This window comes from Molossus molossus, unplaced genomic scaffold (genome assembly GCF_014108415.1).
Source record: "Molossus molossus isolate mMolMol1 unplaced genomic scaffold, mMolMol1.p scaffold_m16_p_3, whole genome shotgun sequence".
In the NCBI taxonomy this organism is placed as follows: Eukaryota; Metazoa; Chordata; class Mammalia; order Chiroptera; family Molossidae; genus Molossus; species Molossus molossus.
This window is the reverse complement of record NW_023425366.1, coordinates 92,991,017-93,006,009: the sequence shown is the minus strand read 5'-3', so window position 1 is coordinate 93,006,009 and position 14,993 is coordinate 92,991,017. Positions and strand designations below refer to the sequence as shown.

The 14,993-nt window shown below is 35.5% G+C and overlaps 1 protein-coding gene across 6 annotated transcripts in view; it reads left to right on the top strand.

Moving 5' to 3' along the window:
* The window catches only part of MARCHF3 (membrane associated ring-CH-type finger 3), a 134,962-nt gene that overhangs the window by 49,325 nt on the left and 70,644 nt on the right, over positions 1 to 14,993 (top strand). For 5 of the 6 annotated variants that reach the window (XM_036280662.1, XM_036280657.1, XM_036280661.1 and 2 more), the window contains exon 1: positions 9,389 to 9,599. The exons of the other annotated variant lie outside the window; for it this stretch is intronic. The gene's annotated coding sequence lies outside the window, so the exon portion shown is untranslated. Of the gene's footprint in view, positions 1 to 9,388; positions 9,600 to 14,993 lie in introns of those variants that run through there. 6 annotated transcript variants of the gene reach the window in all.

The window sequence follows — 14,993 nt, the reverse complement described above, 5'->3', positions numbered from 1 at the left end:
AGCTTAATGACTAATATCACTCCCAGGAATTAAAATGCTACACGCACCTTTTCCTCTTGTGGACATATGGGTACTAAGATAATTGGCTTTCTTTTGGGTTGGATTGCCATCTACTTTTGATAAAAATACTTCCTTCCTCCTCGGAGCAGGGTAACGGCTGTCTAGGGACAGGATGAATCCCTCCTGTGGGTGGCCTGGGAGACTGAGGGCTGCAAGTGAAGGTGGAGCAGAGCTGGGCCTGTTGCAGGGATGTTCCGGACGGGGTCAGCATAGAACTTCTGTTTCTTCTTGTCAAAGCAAATGTGCTACTTCTCTCAAAAAATAATTAGCTGACTTCAGGTATTGCTGTAAGAACCTAAATGCAAAATGTCTTCTTGTGGCCAGCCTGTCACATTTCTCTGTGTTCCTGAATCTCCTCAATTTATCAACAGAAACATTTTCTATTTTTCTTCGCTACTGAATGGCCAAACAAGCTGAGGTCTCATTCTGTCCCTGTGCCATCAGCAAAACTGTAAACTGCCTTCTGCTCTTGGGCTCTGTTCTTGCTTATTTGTAAGAGGCAAGAACATAGCTGAACATTAGGTTCTCAGGTTTAAGCTTGTGGTCCTGGAAATGACAGGAAGTAGGAAAATCAAGTTTTGAGTTAACATTTGAGAAAATGAAGTAGAGGTGACAGAATAAATGTGGATTGCTCAGAACATTTTGGAATGTCACTCTTTTGCCCAACTCAGTTGGCAAACATCCTGGGAGTGATAAAATTCCTTTGCAGTTCATCAGAATTTAACTTTGGCTCAATCTGTCAAAGTCATAACCACTTCTCTAAAGAGTACCATTTTGGTACAGGTCAGATTTATTATCCCAAACACAGTAGATGTCCTGAATAGCATTCCTAACCACAGTGGATATCCACATGCATCAAATACCAAAAAATACCAGAAAAACAAGGCAATTTAGATAATCCCTGCTAATTTTATTAAAATCGAGATACTTCTTAAGTGATCAAATGGTGTTTGGACAAATGACCATACTCCTGGAATCTAATGTGAGACTGCACAGTGACTAAGAATTTTAACCAAATTTGAAAACTATACTTATGGCCTTGTGACTTCTTTAGTATACTCTGAGCACGTTCATGACCAAGGAGAAATACCAGATGAGTCTCCTGGCTTCAAGCTTGCTCAACCAATGTTCAGTAAGCAATAAGGCAGGATGGGCAGCCCCTTTATCCTCAAAGTGTGGTTTTAGGGCCAACATCATCAGCATAATCTGGTAGTATGTAAGAGAGGCAAATTCATGACCCCACCCCAGCCTACTGTAGCAACATTTCTGGGGATGGGGTCCAGGAATCTGGTTTTTACAAGCTCTTCTGGTGATTCTGATGTTCACTCAAGTTTGAGAACCACTAGCCTCAGGGTTTGTGGTGGTGCCTGGGTCTTTCTCTCTGCAAATGAAAGAAGTGTGGTCATCATGCTATGGTCTTTTGGTTGGAAGTCTCAGCTAACTGATTTTTTATTTTTTTCTCTACAATATTTCCCTATACCTGGATCAAAATTATGGGTTACACACAATGAAATTAATTTAAGATGACAGTTTCGTTTTTAAACTTGTAACTGTAAGGATCCTCCCAAACATGATTGAAGTGTGTTTGTTTATTGGTACCAAGAGCTGGCCACACACCAAAACAGTAACACATACTTTTCCTGAATCAGCTCTCTGAACATCTCAGCCATTTGCAATATAGGAAAAAAGCAGAAACTAGACAAAAAAGACCTGTCAACATTCAACATATACATTACAAAAACTGCACCAAAGCTTTTTTTTTTTTAAATTCTTGGAGACTACCAAAATCTACTCACTTTTTCTTTCCAAAACTAGTTGTGTCTCAGAATCACATGAGAAGCTTTTTGAAAATTCAGTTGTACAAGGCCTAAACATAAGAGCTAAAACTATAAAACTTTTAGGAAGAAACATAAGTATAAATCTTTGTGATCTCACATTAGGCAATGGTTTCTCAGCTATGACACCTAAAGCGCAGGTAACCAAAGCAAAAAATAGACAATTAAAATATAAATTTTTTGTGCTTCAAAGAACACTGGCAAGATACTAAAAAGGCAGCTTACAGAATGGTAGAAACTATTTGTAAATCATATATCTGAAAAATTTAGTATTTAGAATATATAATTTTTAGAACTTCTTACAACTCAACAGTAAAAATAACAAATAACCCAATTTAAAAGTAGGCAAAAGTTTTCGATAGATATTTCTTCAGATAAGATATACAATTGGCTGATAAACACAAAAATATACTTAACATCATTATGGAAATACAAATCAAAACCACAATGAGATACAACTTCATACTAGGATGGCTAGAATCAAATATATGGACAATAATGTATTCACAAGGATTTGGAAAAATTGGAACCCTTATACACTGCATGTGGGGATATAAAATGCTACAGCCACTTTGGAAAACAATCTGGTATTTCCTCAAAAAGTTAAAGGTAGAATTATTATATGACCTAGCAATTCCACTACTAGGTTTATACCCAATAGAATTGAAGACATAAAAACTTGTACATGAATGCTGATAACAGCCTGTTCATAATAACCAAAAAGTGGAAACCCAAATGCCCATCAACTGATGAATGGATAAATAAAATGTAGTATATTTATACATTAGGATAATATTCACTCAAAGAGAGGGATAAACTGTTGAATGCTACAATATGGATGAACCTTGAAAACATTAAGCTAAGTGAAAGAAGTCAAACACAAAAAAAGTACATATTGTAAGATTCCATTTATATAAATGTCCAGAATAGGCAACACCATCAAGATAGAAAGTAGATTAGTGATTGCAAAGAGCTGGAAGAATTGGAGAATGAGTTACCATTAATGGTTGTTGGGTTTCTATTGGGGTGATGATAATACTCTGGAATTAGACTGTGGTGATTGTTGCACAAGTTCATGAAATACAAAACTACTGAATTGTACACTTAAGAGGGTTATTTTATGGTATATGAATTATATCTGAATTTTTTAAAAACAGGCAACAAGTTGGATTTGGCCTGCAGAACTTCTAGTGTAAAAAGTGGGGAGGGGCAGCGACATGATAAAGATAGATTAAATGATGATAATTGTTGAAATGAATTATGGGTATTTGGTGGTCCATTACGATATTTTTTCCTGTATGTTCAAACATACACAAACCTACTTCCATAATAAAAAAAAATCATGTATGATATATACTGGATTTAGATATTAGAATCACCAAAGATGGAGCCTAGGCATCTGCAGTGACAAGTTTTCAGGTCATTCTTTTGAAACCAGTCCATTGCTGGTTTGCAAATCTATAGTTGGAGACCACTGCTCTGTGTAAGTTCTCTTCATTTAACTCAGTTAAAAGGTTGGGGGGGGGGGATTCCAAGGCCACTTAGCATAGAAGCAAACAGTCCTATGTGCTATTAGAAACTGAAATTGTCATTATGTTACAGAATAGCACAATTCTGATATTAATAATGAGGACGTGGAGGCAGTCAGAGAGGACTAACTTATGTTCAATACATGTTATTTAAGGCATGTAGAGGTAAATAGTCATTTTAGAAAACAGCATTTAAAGAATGGTCTGAGTAGTAAAACTGCAAATATTGAGGAAATCTGATTATCCAAGTAAGATAATTTAATAGCTTTATTTTAAAGTCTTCTAATTTTTTTTCCACTTGGGTTTTATAAACAAAAATCTATTTTGCAACTAAGGAAAAATAACAGGATATAAACTTTCTGAAACAAGCATCAGATAGAAAAAAACATTTTGGGGGATTGGGAAATAGAGATGGAGGAATTTTGCTTTTTAATGCATAATCTCTTCTAAGCCAATTGTATTTTTTAAGTCAACTTTTTTGAAGTAATATTTACATATAATAAATTAAGCCTATCAATTGAATTCTATTGACAAATGCATGCACCCACCTATATAACCATCATCCCAATCAATATAAATATGTTTTCACCTTCCCAGAATTCTGTACCCCTTTGCAGTCAGTCCCCACACCCCAACACCTACCTTGCTCCAGGAAACCATTGATGTGATTTCCATCACTATTGATTAGTTTTGCCTCTAGAATTTCATATAAACAGACTTACTGTGTGTATATTCTTGTGTCCAGTTTCTTTCTCTCAGCATGGTAACTGTAAGATACTTCTATGTTGCTGCATGTTATTAGTAGTTTATTTCATTTTGTTGCTGATGAGTATTCATTATATGACTACACCAAAAATTATTTATCTATTCACCTGTTGCTTTCTGTTTGAGGCTATTATGAATTAAACTGCACAAGTCTTTCTTTTTATTCTTTAAAATTGTTTTTTAGAGAGAAAGGAAGGGAGAGGGAGAAAGAGAGAAACATCAATGTGAGAGAGAAACATTGATTGGGTTACCTCCCATACATACACCCCGTACTGGGGATGCAGCCAGCAACCCAGGCATGTGCCCCCACCAGAAATGGAACCAGCAACCTTTTGGTGCATGAGACAATGCTCAACCAACTGAGCCACCCTGGTCAGGGCTGCCCCAGTCTATTTATGAACAAGTGTTTTCATTTCTCTTGGGTAAATACTCAGTGCTGGGCCATATGTTAAATATATGTTTAACTTTATAAGGAACTGCCAAACCCTTTTCCCAAGTAGTTTCACCATTTTATACCCCCACTAGCAATGCATGAGAATGCCAGTTAAAGCCCAAACCTTGACTTATTAATTAGTAAAGAGGAAATGCTCTCTCTTTCTCTGACTGGTTTCATCGTCTTGTCTACTACTTAAGGAGCTTCGCCTTGTATTTATGCAAACCTTTCCTAATATGGTTTCAAACCATTTTAGGCTTCAACTAGCATTAATATAAATGAATGTTAATATATTGTTAATTAATTCTATTTATATAAGTAACTATATAATTAATGTACTATGATTAAAACTAAAATTTTAAGCACAAAATATTTTCCCTTTCACCCCTAGCTATAAACTGTTTCTAGAACAGCATTTATTTATTTATGTTCCTTTCTAACAGGTAGGCAGTGACTGTTATTGAATCCTTGACTATTCAATGTTTTAGCAATGTTTGTGGTTTACCCTCTGGAAAGTAGCCTTTGTGTAGAAGCCGGTGCTTTTGTTCATGAAAGAGAAGAAGTACAGTCTAGTGATAAGAGGTGGTCAGACCATCAAGAGAATCTTGGCTTCTTTCCATGGGTCCATTTTTTAACAAATAAAGCCTTGGTTTCCTCATGTATACTCTTGCATGGTAGGAGTCATAATTATACATATCTTATATGATTGTTCTGAAAACAATGATCTCATGTATGTAAAGCCTTTGGCAATGTTCCTGGTTCATATTTATTACTCAATAAATGGAAGCTTTAAAAAGATGTGTCCCAATGTGATTGAAGAAAGAAGTCATCGTAAGAAAAATAGGGATGTGTTCTAGAATGTAAATTCCCTCTCCTACTCTCTTTGAGCAAGAGAGATACGTTAAGCCAGAAGTATCTCTCTCTGGCTTAAAGTCAGGGAGACTTCCATTTCATTAGCTTCCAATAAATCCCATCCTCCTCAAGGTCATTCCCTTCCCTCCCTTTGCTCCTACTGGGGCTGGCTAGAAGGTACTACCCTTCTCTCAACAGGTTCCAGTCCAGCTCACCTGCTCAGAATCCTCAGCTGTTTCAACTAATCTCATGCTGAAACATTCTGCTTCTGTCCAGAACTCAACCTGAACCTCCCACATGCTCAAGGAACTGACAAACCCAGGGGCTGAGGGATTAAGGTGCATTTGTAATGTGGATCCCAGCCTCAACCATAATAGGACAATAAGAAAAACTCACTAGACTCATTTCTGGAAAATTCCAGAAAAATCATTCTTTAAGTTTAATTTGGACATGAACAATAAGGAAGGTAAATTCCCCAGTCTCAGACTCTATTTAAAGACCATTTGGTAAATGTTTACTTTGCACCTACACTCAGAGCCTGTAGGGAGTAGCAGTATTCCATCTTCCCTAGCTCCTGAATCTGGAGAGAATGATGTCTGTCAGGAGGTGAATGAATCATACCAATAAATAAGTTAATTAAGAAATGTAATGTGATTATGTATAACTAGGAAATAGAGCAACCAGGGAAACTTAGGTTGAACTAGCATAATGACAGCAAGTGACTACTCATTGGAATACCACATAAAGGCAAATCTTGTTACCCTTGCCTTTATGTGTGTTGTGCCCTTTGCCCTGTGGCATTAGTTCCAACTTCAGGTCAAGGATGGATGAGGCATAACAGAGTGAATGAGGGGAGGAAGGTAGAGGTTATGTTTTGTTTTTAGATCCTCACTGGAGGACATGCTTATTGATTTTAGAGAGAGGGGAAGGGAGAGAGATAGAGAGAGAAATATTGATGTAAGAGAAACATCAATGGGTTGCCTTCCCATACACATCTGACCGGGAATCAAACCTGCAATCTCGGTATGTGCCCTGACTGGAATCGAACCCAAGACCTTTCAGTGCACAGAATAAGGCTCCAACCAACTGAGCTACACTGGCCAGGGCAGGAAGGTAGAGGTTATGACATGGCAGGATTGGGGTGAAATCATGCTAACCTTAGTTCAAGATCTTTCTGTCAAATACCCTACAAGGTATCAACTGAAGGATAGGCTGTCATCTCTGTCAGCTCACTCACTTCCCTGAGCGAGAACTGGTGAAGGTGGGAGACAGCAAGTTTTGCATTAAATATTGAAAATAGGACCCAAAGCAGGAGTGCTCTTTTAGGGAGACTCTTTAGGCCGCTGATGCTCTGCCCCTTAGGTCAGTTCTGTTACGTGGAGAAGAAAGAATAACCAAAATTTTTGGTAAATTATTTTGATGAGCTTTGAGAGTTTAAAATCAATACCTTTGACATTTTGATATCCTAGTCTATTTTTCTTTGGTTTTCCTGACAGAAATTATACAAGCAAATGAGGAAGAATCAAGATTCTTCTTCAACTGCTCTAAAACTCACTGGATTTTTTTCTTGAAATATTTACCAATTTAAAAACTAAATTTACATTTTTGTCAGCTCTGTTTCTAAAAATGTGTAGTGTCTTAGATCAAATTTCTCTTGTGCTCAAAATAATAAGTATATGTCTGCAGAAAACATATTTTATGCCATTTACTCAAGCAGAAAATGTGGGTGCTTGATTTTTCATTTTCTTTTTATATGTAGCATTTCCTCTTTTTTTCCAATAGTTAGCAATAGCATTCTAAGCATTTTCTTTCTTGGTAATTTTGACAAGTTACCTAAGGTTGGTCAAATTTTCTATCTTGGTTTACATGGATATTACAATTAATACTGTCTACATTTTTTCTTCCAAAATAGCCAATAGAGTATATAATTACTGTAGTTTAACTTTTAAAAGAGAATTGCATTATTTTAGAATTTTTCTTTCTGTTAAAAAATTTATTTCCAAGAAAAGCAGATGTTTCTTTTCTAAACAATTCTAATCATAAAAAAAAAAAATATTTTGTAACAATTCATAAAAATAGTTTCCAAATGGACAATCAAGAATTTTTATTCTTTGCTCACTTGTTTCATAAACGAAATAAAGAGGGTTAGAAGACAATAGAAATAATGTAAAAAATACCAACTATATGCCACACACATGACCAAACATTACATATATTAACTAGATAATGCTCACAACATGTTATAAACAATGATAAGTGCCATTATCTTAATTTAGTTTTAAGGAAACTAAAGCTTAGAAAATACAAATGTTCACAGTCACATGGACAAAAAGAAAATTTCTTATTAAAAAATAATAATAGCCTGGCCAGTTCGACTCATTGGTTGAGCGTCGACCCATGCACCAAGAGGTCGCCAGTTCAGGGCACATGCCCAGATTGTGGGCCAAATCCCCAGTAGGGGGCATGCAGGAGGCAGCCAATCAATGTTCTCTCTCATCAATGTTTCTATCTCTCCCTCTCCCTTCCTCTCTCTCTAAAATCAATAAAGAAAAAATATTTTTAAAAATAATAAAAAAATGGATTCAGTCACAACTTATAGAATCACACATTCATATTAAGTTTTATTATTTTTGCTATTATTGAAAGCATGTAGTTATATATATGACATAAATTATTATTGTTACACAACCTTAGACTGGAAGGAAATTACTGTGGAACATCTAATACCCTCATTTTCCAAATGAAGAAGTTAAGGTCTATGCAAGTGAAATGACTAGCCCACAGGGATTTAGCCAGTTAATTGAATTTGAGAATCAATCAGCAGTTGTACACTGTGTGCCTCCTGTGAACACAGGTTCCCCAAACATTGGCAAGTTAGCCCTGAATTCCTTCCCTGGGTTCAAATTGTAAAACTACCATGTTCATGGCATAGAACCATCCTTGTTTCTTCACGTGATGCTGCCTCCCTAGCTCTATAGGACCAAGAAATGGGATATTTCTCTTAAGTTTTGGAGATGCTTGTTTGTTTACATTGTGAAAGAGTAACCATGGCAGCTGTAATGCTGTCAGTATCGAGTCCATCAATGTTATTGTTTAGTGGTATCACTGAAGTTGTTAAACAATCATTAATATCCTTCCTTGTGTTTATATTTAGCAGTGACTGTTCAGGGTGTGATTATAGGATGTAAACAAGCTCCACCCAGAGTGACCATCAGTGACTGAATGATTGCCTGGGGACCTAGGTTACCCCATGCATATTGCACTCTGAAATGAAAATACCCAGCATAGACAACTTTATTATAACCATAAAATTGGCTTCCTACTATTACCACTTCAAGCCAAATTATATATGTTTGATGAGGCATAATTTCTTATTAGATCCAGAGAATACTAGGGTAGAATACATCATGATGAAATTATATTTGAATTTTAATTAAGTTTTATTCATTCCCCAATACTAGTTAATGAAATAAATTCAACTGTATTTATGTAAATGTATAGGGAACAATGTAGAACAAAAAAGAAACAAATTATACTGCTTACCAAAAATAATTTTTATAATAGAAAATATAACTTTTGGTATTATTTATTTTTACCTTTCTGTGAACCTTCTTTTACCAGCCTTATGGTGGTCACTTTTAAAAGACAGATGTCTGACTCTGAATCTTGGTATCTCTGACTAGACATTTAACATACTGAATTCAGCCCTTTCATAATCCTCTAAAATTTTATTTTGATAACCTCTATGCAAGCCCTGCATGTAGATCAGTATTCCTCATTTCTGGTAAATAAATAAATAAATGTATTGAAACCTTTCCAACAAAATATTTTGGTGAAGAGGAGAGGGAATTTAGTGTGAAGGACTTTGATTTGCTTCGTTCTGCTTACTGTATTTCTCCCTTTTCTTCATTCAGCACACCCAGAATTCAGGCATTTGGAATAAATGGTTATAACAAGAGATGTCATAGAATGTATGAAATCATAGCTAGAATTGCCTCTGACACATCATATTGTCTGTACTAACTATGCCATCAGCTACATGAGAATAATATAAATAGTAGAAAATTGAATTACCTGAATAATGAGCCATTTCTCCTGAATCCCAGCCACTTTTAATTCATTGTGGTGAGTACTTAACTTCTAACAGGAGTATTTATTGTCTGGTCATTTTTCTAAATCACAATTATGTTTTTGAGTACATAAACAATTAGGATTTCATGAAGAGTCAGGTAGAATAAACCAGTGGAAACAAGGTGATATAATTTTAAATATTAAAACCGGTATTTGCTACACTGACAGACAGTTCTCTCTTTTTTTAATGTACAAAAAAAAAGAAAAAAAAGCAGAATATCATTGCTGTAAATGGCTTGGGGGCCTGGTAATATATTGTTTTTCTAAGTATTTAAGTCATGAAAGCAGTAGCAGGAGGTCAGTGTCTAGTGTTGCTTTAATAGCTGGAGGCAGGTCAGGATGATCTTAGATTTGCTTTTCAAAACATTTTCACAGGGGAAAATATGAATAAAAAATTAAAAAGAAAAGTTTTAGAGTATGCATAAAATAAGCAGAAATAAGATTTATACTCTGACTCTGTAAGGATATTGAATATCATTTCAATTTTCAAATATTGATACAACTGTCATATTATTTTCACATTGTGACAATTTTGAGTTTTCTTCACTTGAAACATTGTCCCATGGGGCACTGTGACTGTTAAACTAATCTTTATTCATGATTTATGCTGCCTGAACTCAAATCTTTGGAACAAAATTAATAAATCATGTGTTGATGGAAAGAATGGCAGAGACTATAGACAATTTGATGAGCAAGTTCTGTGATTGTTACCATTTATTCCTACTTTTAGTTTATGGAAATTTTCTACTTAAGATACAAAAACTCTTAGGATCTTCTGGAAATTGTAGAAATTCATTTTCTTGCCTGAATTACTTCAAGATGGGCTGAAGCCAGGCTGGACCAAACTGATATATGGTCAGCAATATGATTAACAAGGAATATCACATAGCTTGACTTCACAGCACACCAAAACTCTAACTCAACACCCTCCCACTGCAGTTTATATTCATTTGTTCTTGCTATTTTCTCAGAGGAGCTTTAGAGTATAACTGAGTACCCTCTGTGGAGATCTATAAGTAAGCAATAACCTAGAAGACAAAGGTTCATTGGTAATTAGTTCAAGAAGTGGTGCTGATTAGAATACCAAGCAGGACTAGCTATCTGTTAATTACTGAGTTGTTTTCCGTGGTGGTTAGTAACTGCAGCTTTAAGAACACCTAGGAATTATTGTCTGTGTTTACATAAGGTGTGATTTTTTTTTTATCCTAATCCAAGGACATTTTTGCATTTATCTTCAGATAGAGAGGGATGAAGAGAGAGAGAAAGAAACATTAATGTGAGAGAGACATATCGAGTGGTTGCAACCGAGGTACGTGCCCTTAGTGGGATCCGAACCCAGGACTCTCTGATCTGTGGGCCAACATTCTAACCACTGAGCCAAAATGGCCAGGGCTGATTATTATTTTTAATAAACTTTATTTTTAAAATAGTTTATAATTACAGAAAATTTTCAAAGATAATACAGAAAGTTTCTATATACCTCCCACTTAGCTTCCCTTGTTAACATCTTAGCAAACTGGACAACCTAAAAGAAATGAATAAATTCCTAGGAATATACAACCTTCTAAGACTAAATCATGAAGAAATATAAAATCTCAATAAACTGATTGCTAGTAAGGAGATTGGACCAGTAATCAGAAACCTCCCAATAAACAAAAGTCCAGGGCCAGATGGCTTCACTGGTAAAGCCTACCAAACATTCAAAGAGGACTTAATAAGAAGCCTTCTTAAGTTCTTTCCAAAAATTGAAGAGGAGAGAATGCTTCCAAACTCATTTTACAAGGCCAGTATTACTCATGAAAACCAACCAAGGACACCACAAGGAAAGAAAATTACTGTCCAGTATCTCTGATGAACATACATGCAAAAATCTTTAATAACATATTAGCATCCCAAATTTAACAATACATTAAAAGGTTCATATACCATGATCAAGTGTCATTTAGTCCAGGGATGCAAGGATGATTCAACATTAACAAATTAATCAAAGTAATATACCACATTAACAAAATGAAGGATAAAAATTATATGATTGCCCAGCCAGTGTGGCTCAATGGATTAAACATCATCCCATGGACTGAGAGGTCCCAGTTCGATTCCTGTTCAGGGCACATGTGCAGGTGGCAGGCTCCATCCCCAGTAGGGGGCATACAGAAGGCAGCTGGTTGATGTTTCTCTCTCACATCAATGTTTCTATCTCTCTCTTCCTTCCTCTCTCTCTAAAAAATCAATAAAAACATTTTTAAGTCATATGATCATCTCAATAGATGCAGAAAAAGCATCTGACAAAATTCAGTATCCATTTATAATAAAAACTATCAACAAAGTGGGCACAGAGGGACCATACCTCAACATAATAAAGGCTACATATGACAAGCCCATGGCTTATTCAACAGTAAAAAACTGAAAGCTTTTCCATCATACTCAACAGTGAAAAGCTGAAAGCTTTTCCTCTAAGATCAAGAACAAGACAAAGATACCCTTCTCACTACAAGTATTCACCATATGATCCCATGTACATGTGGAATCTAATGAACAAAATAATTTAACAAACAAAATGGAAACATAAGCATAGATACATAGAACAGACCAACAGCTGTCATGATACCTCCAGCTGTCATGGGGGAGGGGGTTGGGGACTGGGTGAAAAAAAGATGAAGGGATTCGGAAATATATATATATATACATCAGGTAAAGACAGCAGTATGGTGATACCAGAAGGAAAGGGGAGTGGGGGGTAGAAGAGGGCAAATGGGGAATAAATGGGGATAGAAAGAGTCTTTACTTTGGGTAATGGGAGCACAATGCAGTATGCAGATGATGTTTTGTTGTTATACACTTGAAACCCATATGGTTTTGTTAACTAATGTTACCCCAATGAACTCAATTTAAAAAGAGAGAAATTAAGAAAACAATACCATTTACAATTACATCAAAAGGCATAAAATATCTAGAAATAAATTTAACCAAAGAGGTGAAAGATACAGAACAACAGATATAGAACAACCAATCCTAAAATTTATGTGAAACCACACAAGACCCTGAATAACCAAAGCAGTCTTAAAAAAAAAAAAAGAACAAAGCTGGAGGTATCACACTCTGATTTGAAACTACATTACAAAGCTATAGTAATCAAAACAGTGTGGTATTGACATAAAAACAGACAAATAGATCAATGGAACAGAATAGAGAGCCCATAAATAAACCCACACATAGATGGTCAATTTATGACAAAAAAGGCAAGACTTCACAATAGTGAAAGGACTGCCTTTTCAATAAATGGTATTGGGAAAACTAGACAGCCACAGGCAAAAGAATGAAACTAGACTACTATCTTATACCATACACAAAAAAGTAACTCAAAATGATTTAAAGACTTAAAGGGACTAAGAAGTGCAAATTGGTAATTACAACATAGTCATGGGGTGTACAGTACAGCATAGGGAATATGGTCAATAGTAATGTAATAACTATGTATGGTGCCCAAAGAGGACATCTCGATGGTCAACAGGTACATGAAAAGATGCTCAATATCACTTAATCATCAGGGAAATGCAAACCCAAACCACAATGAGATATCACCTGGTCCAAGATTGCTGTCTTCTTTGTGAACTTGAACGGGAAGTATAAAATAGCTGCATCTTGTTTCTTCCTCTATAAACAAAGAGACGAGTTTAAAAATATGGTCAGTGTAAGTGAAGTCTGAAGAAGTTGTGAGATTGGAAGAAAGATAGGACATTTAGGGACTAGAAGAGAGATTTTTAAAAAGACTCTGACTAAAATCTCAGATCTACTCATTGTAACAGTGTAGAAACCCCAGAATCAATATTCAGATATATGCGGGAACTTGGCAGAGGGGAGAGAAGAAATTAAAAATAAGTGAGAATAGGAAGGGTTATTTAATAAGTGATTTAGCTCTTATGAGAAAAGAAAAATAGATTAATGCCTCACCTTATACAGATAATTTTAGATAGATTAAGGGCCTGAATGTGTAAAATAACCCTTTAAAATTATTAGAAGGAAGTACAGGAGAATATTTTATGTCTTCAAGGGAGAGATTATTTCTCTGTCAGTACACAAAATGAACAGTTCATAAAGGGAAAGATTCTATTAAGAGGTAAAACTCTTTTATGCAAAAGCCACTATAAAGTTAAGGCACAAACCCTAGATTGGAAAAAAAATATTTTTAACACATAAAAGAGCAAAATATGTTGGTTTCCAAACTATATAGTTGGAGAATCCTTACATATCAGTATGAAAAAGACAAACAACTGACTACAAAAATGAGCAGCAAAGGGCACCTTTAGGCAGAAGGCAAAGGAGATTTAAAGGGCCAATAAATATAAGAAGAGATTCTGAGCCTTCCTAACAATTAGGAGAAATGCTTAGTAAACCAGAGGTACCGATCCTTGCCCATCAGAATGGCAAAAATAAAGTACGACTGTTCAAATGTTGGGCAAGATGAATAAAATGGAGAATTTTCCCAGCTTGCTGGGCATTCAGTCTATATATACAACACAATGGAAAGCAAGTTGGCAATACCTGGTAAAGTTGAAAATGTGATCTAGGGAGAAACAGTTTTACCCCTAGAAATATTCCCTAGAGAAGCATTTGCAGTAGACACCCTGCACAAGGACATTCACCAAATCATTCTTTGTCATGGCAAAACCTAGTGTCTGTTAATGGAGGAAGGATAAAATGTTCATATTTTGTTTTCTTTATTGCTGTGTTTTCCAGCCACTAACCAGTACAGTTCTGAAACATTGCTGGTGCATATAAATATTTATTAAATGAATGAATATGGAGGAACACTCACAGCAGTTAAAAAGGGTGGGGCAAAAGTAGATTTACAGTTGTTTGTGTGGAAAATAGTACAATAATTAATAAATAATAATACAAGAATAAACTGTGTTTTGTGTATTCACAACTGTAAGCCTACTTTTGCCCCACCCTGTAAACTAGATCCACATCTGTCAACATGGATAGATTTCAGAGATAGTGTTGGGTGAACAAAATGATCTTGGAATATGTATCTTATGGTAGAAATTGAACATACATAAAACAATAGTGTATATTGTTTATAAATACCTATAAAGTAAGGGGGAAAGAGTAGAAATTTAAAATACAGTGGATGAAATTTTTTGAATGTATTTACTGGTTTTAAAAGTCAAGTCACCGGCCAGTGTGGCTCAGTGCATTGAGCATTGTCCCATGGACAGAGATCTGAGTTCAATTCCCAGTCAGGGCACATGCCTAGGTTATAGGCTCAATTCCCAGTAAGGGGCATGCAAGAGGCAGCCAATCAATGTTTCTCTCTCACGTCGATGTTTCTATCTCTCCCTTCCTCTCTCTCTAAAAAATCAATAGAAACATTAAAAAAAGTCAAGT